Source organism: Lathyrus oleraceus, chromosome 5 (assembly GCF_024323335.1).
Source record: "Lathyrus oleraceus cultivar Zhongwan6 chromosome 5, CAAS_Psat_ZW6_1.0, whole genome shotgun sequence".
Classification (NCBI taxonomy): domain Eukaryota; kingdom Viridiplantae; phylum Streptophyta; class Magnoliopsida; order Fabales; family Fabaceae; genus Lathyrus; species Lathyrus oleraceus.
The window spans coordinates 581,762,293-581,774,959 of record NC_066583.1 but is presented as its reverse complement, the minus strand read 5'-3'; the positions used below and the strand labels follow the sequence as shown (position 1 = coordinate 581,774,959).

The window sequence follows — 12,667 nt, the reverse complement described above, 5'->3', positions numbered from 1 at the left end:
AACAAAAAATATTTGCTTTATATTAATCTCACATCGAAGATCTGGAGATATAAAAATACATGACCGCTATAAGAATAGTAGATTATAGTGTTATTAATCAATGATTCTTCAGGCAGTAATGAGATATGATGAGGGGTCTAGTCTCGCATTAAATATGCGAGTTGGGTGGCTGCCCCAAGCCTGGTTACGACAATTGGGCACTCTCCTTTGACCAATCTGATCTCTATAGTCCAAACCTAAAGGGGGTAATTCTAGTTATTAAATGTTTTGTTACTTTTGAATATAATTTTATGTAATTTATTCCATGTGTTTATTTTCTTTTTAAATATTTTAAAAATTTATTGTAAATGTTAAGAAAAATGCCAAACTTTTTACATGACAAATGTACTGTTTAATATAAAAAAATTAATAATCACCAAAATTTGGATATTTAGAAAACTAAATTATTTTTTAAATATTCACCACCAAGATCTGCTCGAATGATTTTAATATTCATGTCCAATTGATTTTGTTCTTACATTTGAATTTCTTGAACTTTTCAAAGGATTTAGATTTGTGTATCATTAAAGACACATAACTATATCTACTATAAGCAGCAATAAATAGTATGAAGTATTAAATACCTCTGTTGCCTAATTTATTCAATGATTCACATACATCAGTATATACAGACATGTTAGTTCACCCATATGTAAAACACTCTTATCTCTATCTTCAAAAGAGGACCCATTAATTTAATACATAACATAAGATTTAATGATATTTTAGTTTCTATAAAATTTACATTTATTTAAGCTTATTCTCCATAAGTTTTATTTCTTATAACATCCCATGAAAATGAGATGACATTCGAGTACAAGATTCAGAAAAGAAAAAGATAAAATACATTAAGCCAAATCTCGTCCTTGAGATAGAACCCAAAGTGATTGATAGATCACTTTAGTCTACAGCTAAACATTGAGCGGTACAATAAAATTCAAAGTGGTGTTGTAAACTTGTTGCTACATGGATTTGAGTGTTGTAAACAAAAAACATTTTCTTTATAATAGTTCTACATCGAAGATCTGGGGGTATAGAAATACATGACTGCTATAATAATAGTATATTATAGTGTTATTAATCAATGATTCTTCAGGAAGTAATGAGATATGATGATTCGTCTAGTCTCGCATTAAATATGCGAGTTGGGTGTCTGCCCTAATCCTGGTTACGTCAATTGGACACTCTCCTTTGACCAATATGATCTCTATAGTCCAAACCTAAAGGGCGTAATTCTAGTTATAAAATGCTTTGTTACTTTTGAATTTAATTTTATGTAATTTATTCCATGGGTTTATTTTCTTATTTAGTATTTTTAAAATTTATTATAAATGTTAAAAAAATGCCAAACTTTTTACATGACAAATTTACTATTTAATATAAAAAAAATTAATAAGCACCAAAATTTGGATATTTAGAAAACTAAATTATTTGTTTAATATTCACCACCTTGATCAGATCGCATGATTTTAATATTAATGTCCAACTGATTTTATTCTTCATTTTGAATTTCTTAAACTTTTCAAAGGATTTAGATTTTGGTATCATTAAATACACATAACCATATCTAGTATAATCATAAATAAATATGATGAAGTGCTAAATACTTCTAATGCCTAATGTACTCAATGATTCACATACATCAATATATACAAACATGTTGGTCCACCCATATGTAAAACACCCTTATGTCTATCTTAAAAATGAGGATCCATTAATTTAAAATATTTGAAGATTAAATTTAATACATAACATAAGATTAAATGATATTTTAGTTTCTATAAAATTTACATTTACTTAAGTTTATTATCCATGAGTTTTATTTCTTATAACATCCCATGAAAATGAGACGACATTCGAGTACAAGATTCAGAAAAGAAAAAGATAAAAGACATTAAGCCAAATATAGTCCATTAGATAGACCCCAAAACGATTGATAGATCCCTTGAATCTGCAGCTAAAGTTATACAACATTGAGCTGCACAACAAAATTGGAAGTGGTGTTGTAACTTGTTGCTACATGGAATTGAGTGTTGTAAACAAAACACATGTGCTTGATATTAGTCATGCATCAAAGATCTGGAGATATAGAAATACATGACCCCTATAAGAATAGTAGATTGTAGTGCTATTAATCAATGATTCTTCAGGCAGTAATGAGATATGATGAGTAGTCTAGTCTCACAATGCATATGCGACTTGGGTGTCTGCCCCAAGCCTTGTTACGACAATTGGGCACTCTCCTTTGACCAATTTGATCTCTATAGCCCAAACCTAAAGGGGGTAAGTCTAGTTATAAAATATTTTGTTACTTTTGAATTTAGTTTTTTGTAAATTATTCCACGTGTTTATTTTCTTATTAAATGTTTTTAAAATTTATTGTAAATGTTAAAAAAATGACAAATTTTTACATGACAAATTTACTTGTTTAATATAAAAGAAAATTAATAAACACCAAAAATTGGATATTTAGAGAGCTAAAATATTTTTAAATATTCACCACCTTTATTAACTCGAATGATTTGAATATTCATGTCCAATTGATTTTTTTCTTCATTTTAAATTTTTTGAACTTTTTAAAGGATTTAGATTTGTGTATCATTAAATACGCATAAGTACCTCTTATGCATAGTGTATTCAATGATTCACATACATCAGTATATACAAACATGTTGGTCCACCCATATGTAAAACACCCTTATCTCTATCTTCAAAAGAGGAGCCATTAATTTATTGATATTTGAAGATTAAATTTAATACATAAGATTAAATGATATTTAGTTTTTATAAAATTTACAGTTATTTAAGCTTATTCTCCATAAGTTTTATTTCTTATAACATCCCATGAAAATGAGATCACTTTCGAGTACAAGATTCAAAAAAAGAAAATGATAAAATACATTAAGCCAAATCTCGTCCAAGAGATACAACCCAAAGTGATTGATAGATTACTTGAATCTGCAGCTAAACTAATGCAACATTGAGCCGCACAATAAAATTGGAAGTGGTGTTGTAACTTGTTGGTACATGGAATTCAGTGTTGTAAACAAAATACCTTAACTTTATATTAGTCCTGCATCGAAGATCTAGAGATATAGAAATACATGACCACTATAAGATTGTAGATTATACTATTCTTAATCAATGATTCTTCATGAAGTAATGAGATATGATGAGTGGTCTAGTCTCCCACTAAATATGCAATTTGGGTGTCTGCCCCAAGCCTGATTACGACAATTGGGCACTCTCCTTTGACCAATTTGATATCTATAGCCCAAACCTAAAGGGGGTAAATCTAGTTATAAAATATTTTGTTACTTTTGAATTTAGTTTTATGTAATTTATTCCACGTGTTTATTTTTATATTAAATATTTTTAAAATTTATTGTAAATGTTAAAAAAATTCCAAATTTTTATATGACAACTTTACTTGTTTAATAAACACAAAAAATCGGATATTTAGAGAGCTAAACTATTTTTTAAATATTCACCACCTTCATCAACTCGAATGATTTGAATATTCATGTCTAATTGATTTTTTTCTTCATTTTAAATTTCTTGAACTTTTCAAAGGATTTAGATTTATGTATCATTAAATATGCATATCTATATCTACTATAATCATCAATAAATATGATGAAGTACTAAATACCTCTTATGCCTAATGTATAGAATGATTCACAAACATCAGTATATACAGACAGTGGCGGAGCCAGATAAATTTTTTTTGGAATGGCCGCTAACGTAAAATAAAGATTATAAATAAAATGTAAATAGCATTTTAAATAAAACATTAAAGTTAAAATAAATATAAAGTTAATTACTAAAAATTTAAATTACATGACTTAAAACTACCTTAAAGTAATGCTTTACACGTTCCGAGTGACTTGAAATCGTCAATAATTGACTCCGAACTAATGCTTGCACTAATCTCCCTTTCAATATATACTGTCATGCTATCTCCAAGAAACCCATCATCCATCTTGTTTCTCAACTTAGTCTTAATAATTTTCATTGGTGAAAAAGACCTCTCGGTTGTGGCCGTAGAAACGGGAAGAGTCATGATAAAACGAAGTAGTGTATCAATCAAGAAGTAAGTTTCAGCCTGTCCAGATGCAACCAAACATGAACATAGTTCTTGATGCTTGACGAGCAACAAATAGAAAATGTTGGAGTTTAAATTGTAAATTATTCTTCTCTTGATCACTAAAATCCATAGGATAATATTTTTCAACTAAAGAACAAATAGTATCAATGCTAAAAGCTTTATATCCATCCTTAGGAGATAAAGAACAAGAAAGAGTTAACAAATCCATTGCCTGCTCACTGAATCTGCTATTCAACTCTTGTAACTGTTTGTCAATGGTAGTGAAAAAGATTTCAACTTTAAAGTAATGTTGAATTGTGACTTGATTCTCTTCAAGACGGGAGCGTCCAAATCTTGTTGTTGAATGAACATCATTAAGATCAGGAATCTCAATACCATGTTTTTCACAAAAAGATACCACTTTAGTAAACAATATATCCCAACCATTTTCTCTCAAACCTTGAATAAGATGTTTTGTTGAACGAACCAAGTTCATAGCATTAACTACATCTTGATTTTTTTTGTAAGGCTTGACAAAGCATATCTGTTATTCCCATGATTTCTTTCATCAAGTGCAAAATAAATATAAAATCAAATGCCTTCAAGTAATTGTAACAACTATCTGCATCCCCACGTGTAGCATGACTCCCTCTATCTTTTGCATTTTTTTTTTAAACTAAACAAGTTGCTTCATACATGTTTATCAAGCTTGAAATTGAATCGTAATGTGATCCCCAACGAGTATCTCCAGCTCGTTTCAATGTACCAACTTGATTTGCACCTTTACCAGTTACAATCTCATAAATCTCTAACAAATAAGCAATTTCTTCTAATTGGGCAGCTTGTAACTCATCATGACGCTTTGTAGAAGAACAAACAACATTCACAACAAAGATCAGCTTCTCAAAAAATTTATGAACAGGTTTGACTTCTCTTGATGATGTAACTAATGCAAGTTGCAATCGATGAGCAAAACAATGAACATAGTATGCATAAGGACAATCCTTCATAAAGAGGGCTTGTAAACCATTCCATTCTCCTCTCATATTGCTAGCATCATCATACCCTTGGCCACGAATGTTAGAAACATCAAGGTTATGTCGAGAAAGTATATCATATATTGCTTCCTTAAGAGTTAAAAATGTGGTGTCTTTAACATGTGCCACATCAAAAAATCTCTCTTGTATTAAACCAACTTTATCAACAAATCTTAATACAAGAGCCATTTGTTCCTTTTTTGACTCATCACGAGCTTCATCAACAACGATAAAAAATTTGGAATCACCAATTTCCTCACGAATACTCTTTTTCACCCTACTAGAAAGAATTTGCAAGAGCTCTTTTTGAATTTGATGTGAAGTATACTTGCAATTTTGTGGAGCATTTTCCAACACAACTTTTGCAACTTCATCATTGTAGGATGCTAAAAGTTTCAATAACTCAAGAAAGTTACCTTGATTTCTTGATTTGCTACTTTTGTCGTGACCCCTAAAAGCACAAGCTTGTAGTGTTAACCAACGAACAATGTCAATTTAAGTCTTGAGTCGTAACCGATTATTCATTCTTTGACTTGAACTTTGCACTTGAATAACATTTCTAATATGACCATCTTGATTCAACAAGTCTTGACAAGCTTTCATTGCATTGTTGTGTGGTGAGCAAGGATCCTTCCCTATGTGTTTAAGAAAGGAACAATGTTTTCCATTCCTAACTTTCTTCCAATTTCTAAAACCCATAGAAATAAAGACAAGTGATCTGAGACGTCCACTTAGTTTTATGCTAAAAAGGTAACATGGTAAGCAATATGCAGCATCTTCAGATGGTGAATATTCTAACCATGATGGAAATATGCTAAACCAAGTATGTTGAAACCTTCTCGGATGATCCTCGTTACCGGACAAAGGATACTGTTCTAAATGAATTTGATATGGACCCCATTTTAGATAAGCTCTTCGTATTGCATCCACTTGATTTGATGGATATTTCCAAATCGGAGGACGCTTTCCAGGATCGCGTTCCAAAGAATTTTCAAAACCATGATGCTCTTCAATTGTTGGATTCTCAAGAACTGTTTCAGATTCGGATGTCGGGATTATAATTTCTCCATCTCTCTCTTCTCTTTCAATTTCACATGCTTTCCTTTTGAAAAAAGAATCAATTTTCCTATTATTCATCTTTACTCTTCCTATAATATCATATCAGATCCAAAAATCAATTTAGAGAACATAAAAATTAAAAGAGAAAAAATTAATAAACTTAATTAATCAACTTTAATCCGTTTTCAAATACCGGTAACTTCACTATTAGAAATTAGCAGCAACAATGATTAAATAAACCTTATTACAGCGTATAACTATATTTGTAAATTACAGTGTTATGAATTGGCTTAATAAACCTCATATAGATTATTTTAACACATCAAGAAAGAAGAACCCTAAAAATCTCAAAAACACAAATCAAGCAATCACTTTAATTTGTTACTTTTTATAAAAGAAGAATGAATAAAGTTTTTTACCTGTTAGATGCCGATCACTTTAATCTGTTCCGATTCCAGTGCCGGTAGCAAACCCATATGAGAAAGAAAGGAAAGGTAGGAGCTTTTTACCTTATCTGTATTTTAACCTAACTTTGAATGAAAAAGAAAAAATAAAAATTAATTTTAATTTAAAATAAGGATGTTTTAGTAATTTAATATATATGAATTAAAATAAAAATAAAAAGTTGAGGGGTGGTCGTGGCCTTCCCACGTCCCCCCTCAGTTCCTCCACTGTATACAGACATGTTAGTCCACCCATATGTAAAACACCCTTATCTCTATCTTCAAAAGAGGAGCCATAGATTTAAAGATATTTGAAGATTAAATTTTATACATAAAATAAGATTAAATGATATTTTAGTTTCTATAAAATTTACATTTATTAAAACTTATTCTCCATATGTTTTATTTCTTATAACATCCCATGAAAAGGAGATGACTTTAGAGTACAAGATTTAAAAAAGAAAAAGATAAAATACATTAAGCCAATTCTCGTCCATGAGATAGAACCCAAAGCAACTGATAAATCACTTGAATCTGTCGCTAAACTAATGCAACATTGAGTTGCACAATAAAATTGGAAGTGGTGTTATAACTTGTTCCTACATGGAATTCAGTGTTGTAAACAAAAGACATTTGCTTTATACTAGTCCCACATCAAAGAATAGTAGATTATAGTGTTATTAATCAATGATTCTTCCGGCAGTAATGAGATATGATGAGTGGTCTAGTCTCGTATATGCGAGTCGGGTCTCTGCCCCAAGCCTGGTTACGACAATTGGGCACTCTCCTTTGACCAATCTGGTCTTTATAGTCTAAACCTTAAGGGGGTAATTCTAGTTATAAAATGTTTTGTTACTTATTAATTTGATTTTATGTAATTTATACCATGTTTTTATTTTCTTATTAAATATTTTTAAAACTTTTTGTAAATTTTTAAAAAATGCCAAACTTTTTACATGACAAATTTACTGTTTAATATAAAAAAAAATTAATAAGCACCAAATATTGGATATTTAAAAAACTAAATGATTTTTTAATATTCACCACCTTGATCTACTCGAATGATTTTAATATTCATGTACAATTGATTTGTTCTTAATTTTGAATTTCTTGAACTTTTCAAAGGATTTAGATATGTGTCTAATTAAATACACATAACCATATCTACTATAATCATCAATAAATATGATGAAGTACTAAATACCTCTTATACCTAATGTATTCAATGATTCACATACATCAATATATACAGACACGTTGGTCCACCCATATGTAAAACACCCTTATGTCTATCTTAAAAATGAGGAGCCATTAATTTGAAGATATTTGAAGATTAAATTTAATACATAAAATAAGATTATATGATATTTTAGTTTCTATAAAATTTACATTTACTTAAGTTTATTATCCATAAGTTTTATTTCTTATAACACCCCATGAAAATGAGATGACATTCGAGTACAAGATTCAGAAAAGAAAAAGATAAAATACATTAAGCCAAATTTAGTCCATTAGATAGAACCCAAAACGATTGATAGATCCCTTGAATCTGCAGCTAAACTAATACAACATTGAGCTGCACAACAAAATTGGAAGTGGTGTTGTAACTTGTTGCTACATGGAATTGAGTGTTGTAAACAAAAAACATGTGCTTTATATTAGTCCTGCATCGAAGATCCGGAGATATAGAAATACATGACCCCTATAAGAATAGTAGATTATAGTGTTATTAATCAATGATTCTTCAGGCAGTAATGAGATATGATGAGTGGTCTAGTCTCACATTGCATATGTGACTTGGGTGTCTGCCCCAAGCCTTGTTACGACAATTGGGCACTCTCCTTTGACCAATTTGATATCGATAGCCCAAACCTAAAGGGGGTAAATCTAGTTAGAAAATATTTTGTTACTTTTGAATTTAGTTTTATTTAATTTATTCCACATGTTTATTTTCTTATTAAATGTTTTTAAAATTTATTGTAAATGTTAAAAAAATGACAAATTTTTACATGATAAATTTACTTGTTTAATATAAAAAAATTTAATAAACACCAAAAATTGGATATTTAGAGAGCTAAACTATTTTTAAATATTCACCACCTTGATCAGCTCGAATGATTTGAATATTCATGTCCAATTGATTTTTTTCTTCATTTTAAATTTCTTGAACTTTTCAAAGGATTTAGATTTGTGTATCATTAAATACGCATAACTATATCTACTATAATCATCAATAAATATGATGAAGTACTAAATACCTCTTATGCCTAATGTATTCAATGATTCACATACATCAGTATATATAGACATGTGGTCCACCCATATGTAAAACACCCTTATCTCTATCTTCACTAGAGGAGCCATTAATTTTTAGAAATTTGAAGATTAAATTTAATACATAACATAAGATTAAAGGATATTTTAGTCTTTATAAAATTTACATTTACTTAGTCGCCATCGATTTTAATTTATTCCAAAGAAAAGGGAAAATATCGAGAAAACCTCAAAGAATGGTCATCGCAACCACGAACAGGTTCGGAAGTTGGTTATGCAAGGGGAAGGTATTAGCACCCCTCACATCCATGGTACTCCATGGGAACCATCTAGGATATTTGCGCTTAAATGGATGTTGTTTATCGAATGTTTGCTTGCCAAAGATTTGCAGAGTGGAGGTGAATTTTAAATTAGTGTGCTCGCCAAGGATTGGGTCCTCGTGCCTACGTATGCCCACTTATTGAAGTGGGAAATCAGAGCCCCGTAGTTCGTGGGTTTAAAATGTTTGTTTGTTTTGTACATTTTATTACCTTGAAAAATGGTTTTCGATTGTGATTCCCTAAGGCTCAAACAAAAGGTTTGAATGCATTGAGTTGTTTTTAGGTTTTGAGAAAGCGTTATTGATTTCAGATTTCACTAAAGACTATGGATAAAGGTGAATACTTCGAACTACCAAGCCAAACGTCTTGTGTTCGAAGCATTCAGAACGAGTGTAGGAAAGCTTCATTCTCATTCCTTCTTTACCACTTAAGGCTCGTGGCATACAATCCTAATCGTATTTATTGTGTTTTTTTGAATTTTATTTGGAAAAGACCGCTTGACGTTAGATCAAGGGTTCGATTATTGAGTTTGATTTGAAAAAAGACCGTTTGACGTTGGATCAAGGGTTTGCTTATGGATTGCAAAATAGTGATCATTCCTAATGCCTAAGGGATAACTGTCAAGCAATAATAAAGAAAGCGAGTAAAAACATACATCTGAAAGGGGAGGGGGTACATGTAAAGTACAAGGGAGTGCAGGAAATAAAAGGTCTCATTGTCAGGTAGCCCAAGAGAAAGCCTTGTGTGTGCAATTGTGTCCTAAACTAGAAAGCACATAAAAGATTACAATTCACCTTGAGTCTTGAATGCTCCTTCCATGTGCGGGTTGAATATTGGTCCAAGATCTTTTGAAAGGGTCCTAATGAGAAGTCCCTAAGTCCATTCCAATGTCCATTCCATGCTTGGGTTATTGTATTTTTGTATTTTTTAAGTCTAATCCATTTTTAGTCCATTTTAGAATGAGATGAAGAATGATGGTACAATATGATAGAAAAGGCAGAATAAAAGCAAATAAGGTAAATGACAAAAATTAAATGTTATGAGCAGAAATTAAAAGTTAGAAGTTAATGTTAGATGTTAGATCAAAGTAGAAGATCATTCAAAAAACAATTATCAAAATTCAACTCTAAAACAATTATCAAATCAATTCTAAAACAATTATTAAATCAATTCTAAGACAATTAACAATCAGTTCTAAAACAATTAACAAAAATTATCCAAATTCAATAATTAGCACAATTATCCAAATTCTAAACAATTATCAAAATTCAACTCTAAAACCATTAGCAATCTATTCTAAAACAATTAACAAAAATTATCCAAATTCAACAATTAGCATAATTATCCAAATTCTAAACAATTATCCATCAATTAATCCTAAACAATTATCGATCAATTAATCCTAAACAATTATCCTAATTACCTAATTATTTATAACATTCCTATTCTAATTTTAATATACTCATATCCTAATTATCTAAGCTGCCACCAAAAAAAGAAGGAAAGTGGACCAAAAAACAGCAGCAGTAGAATGGGCTTGAAGTTAATCCTTAAGCCCATTCAGGGGTGCACTAGTGGACAAGGGAGTGAGTGAGACCAGCAGCTGTAGTACAGGGTAAGAATTGGGCTTAAGGCCCAATATCTCACTCAAAACACCACTGAGTCCAAAGAAACAACTACTTATCTCCTTCTCTCGCATGCTTCATCATCCCTTCATCGTGAACCCTCAATTGGAACACATACCACCGCACCAAACCCCCTCACGACGGCGACGAGACCTCACCACGACAGCCGTCACCACCCAACAAAAACTACTCGTCTCCTTCCCTTCAACCGTACCTCTACACATCTGTAACGGTAAATTCATGACCATTAAGCTATGGATAAACTTAACGTCGATAAAACCAAAGTCGCCACCACGCTTTTATTATTTCCAAAGGAAAAGGGAAAAGTACGAACAAAATCCAAAGATAAAAAGTTTTCAAATCAAAACTAATAAAATGTCCGATATTACAGGTAAGGGGGTTGGTTACACAGAGGGAAGGTGTTAGCACCAAAGTGTCTTGGGTACTCCTAAGGAGCCTTTTTTCATGTGTGTATGTGTTTTTGGTATAAAATGATGTTTGAGAAAAATAGAGTGTGGGGATGAGAAAAGAATTCATTGATTATATTTTTGTGTTTGACAAGACCTTCGGACTTGTGCCTACATACCAACATAAAAATGAGGGATCAAAACCTCATAGTTCATGGTATCAATTTCAAAGTGAGTTGATTGCTTTTAACAAAAATTTGAGTTTAAAAGAGGCACAAAAGGCCTAAAAGAGTTTGAATTAGTGTTAGTTATGTTTGTCTTTTAAAATTTTAAGTCAAATATGGTTAAGTTCATTTACAAATTTGATTAAGAAAAGAGTGTAAAAATGCAATGGCATAAGGTCAAAGTTTCTAATTTGCAATAAAGTCTAAGTTTAAAAATCACAAGTAAAGAAGATTTTGAAAGAGGGGAGACATTTGAAATTTAAGAAATGGGAGGAGATGAAGAGACTAATCCTAAGAAGAAATTTAAAAGTTAAGAGTTGAAAAGATCTGACCAGTGGGATGCAATCTAATAGACAAAAGTGTCATATAGAAACCCACTTTTCCTTTGGACTTTAGAATCAAGCAATATCATTACACAAATAGCCAGATGAAGAGCAAGGCATCAAATAAAGATAGCCACTTCCAGGCTAGCAACTTCATAGTCTTCTTCATAATCTTCCATGTATCAGATGACATACTCATTGAATGGCTCATAATAAGGCATTAGACACAGGTTCAAAGTAACATTTGCATCAAGACCATGTAGCAGATGAACTCAAGTGGATCCCAATACTTGCATCAGATGAAAGCTCAAACTTGGTTTCAGAAAAGTTGGCATTGGCCAAGTCCTTTTGCATAGGGAGTGTTGCCTAATTCTAAGTCCAAGTCTCAGATCAAACCCAACAGTCCACACAAACACTTTTTAAGAGTTTTTGTTGTTTATTATGTACATTAAGGTCCAAAGACTACAAACACAAAAGAGATACCCAAACAAGTATATACAAACACAAATTATGGCTCAAGTGAGCAAAGTGAAAATGACATAAACATAAACAAGTTAAATGGTATGTATAATGGCAAATGATAAATGGCTTGAATTTTAAATTGCATAAAGTAAATGACTTGAAATTAAAAATTAGTCAAATGTTAGTTGATTAGATGTTAGTATTGTTTTTGCTTTTCAATTGATTAAGTCATTCTTTGGAGAACACTCAACCCTCTATTCACAAGCATGGATCCTTGAACCAATATATCTTCCAAAGGAAGGAAAAAAGGCTAAGTTTCCACACAATACCATGAAAGGGGGGAGACTTACAATCTCACTTACTAGAA

The 12,667-nt window shown here is 31.0% G+C and overlaps 6 non-coding genes across 6 annotated transcripts; all 6 read left to right on the top strand.

Annotated features, from left to right (window-relative positions):
• Positions 1 to 120: 120 nt before the first annotated feature.
• On the top strand, positions 121 to 224 carry LOC127089810 (small nucleolar RNA Z279/snoR105/snoR108). Its single transcript, XR_007791363.1, has one exon. It is a non-coding gene; the product is annotated as a small nucleolar RNA Z279/snoR105/snoR108 (small nucleolar RNA).
• A 919-nt stretch (positions 225 to 1,143) lies between these two features.
• LOC127089860 (small nucleolar RNA Z279/snoR105/snoR108) lies at positions 1,144 to 1,247 on the top strand. Its single transcript, XR_007791411.1, has one exon. It is a non-coding gene; the product is annotated as a small nucleolar RNA Z279/snoR105/snoR108 (small nucleolar RNA).
• Positions 1,248 to 2,197: 950 nt separating this feature from the next.
• LOC127089885 (small nucleolar RNA Z279/snoR105/snoR108) lies at positions 2,198 to 2,301 on the top strand. The gene has a single exon (XR_007791435.1). It is a non-coding gene; the product is annotated as a small nucleolar RNA Z279/snoR105/snoR108 (small nucleolar RNA).
• A 902-nt stretch (positions 2,302 to 3,203) lies between these two features.
• On the top strand, positions 3,204 to 3,307 carry LOC127089934 (small nucleolar RNA Z279/snoR105/snoR108). Its single transcript, XR_007791482.1, has one exon. It is a non-coding gene; the product is annotated as a small nucleolar RNA Z279/snoR105/snoR108 (small nucleolar RNA).
• A 4,065-nt stretch (positions 3,308 to 7,372) lies between these two features.
• LOC127089917 (small nucleolar RNA Z279/snoR105/snoR108) lies at positions 7,373 to 7,471 on the top strand. The gene has a single exon (XR_007791466.1). It is a non-coding gene; the product is annotated as a small nucleolar RNA Z279/snoR105/snoR108 (small nucleolar RNA).
• A 950-nt stretch (positions 7,472 to 8,421) lies between these two features.
• Positions 8,422 to 8,525, top strand: LOC127089881 (small nucleolar RNA Z279/snoR105/snoR108). Its single transcript, XR_007791432.1, has one exon. It is a non-coding gene; the product is annotated as a small nucleolar RNA Z279/snoR105/snoR108 (small nucleolar RNA).
• Positions 8,526 to 12,667: the final 4,142 nt, after the last annotated feature.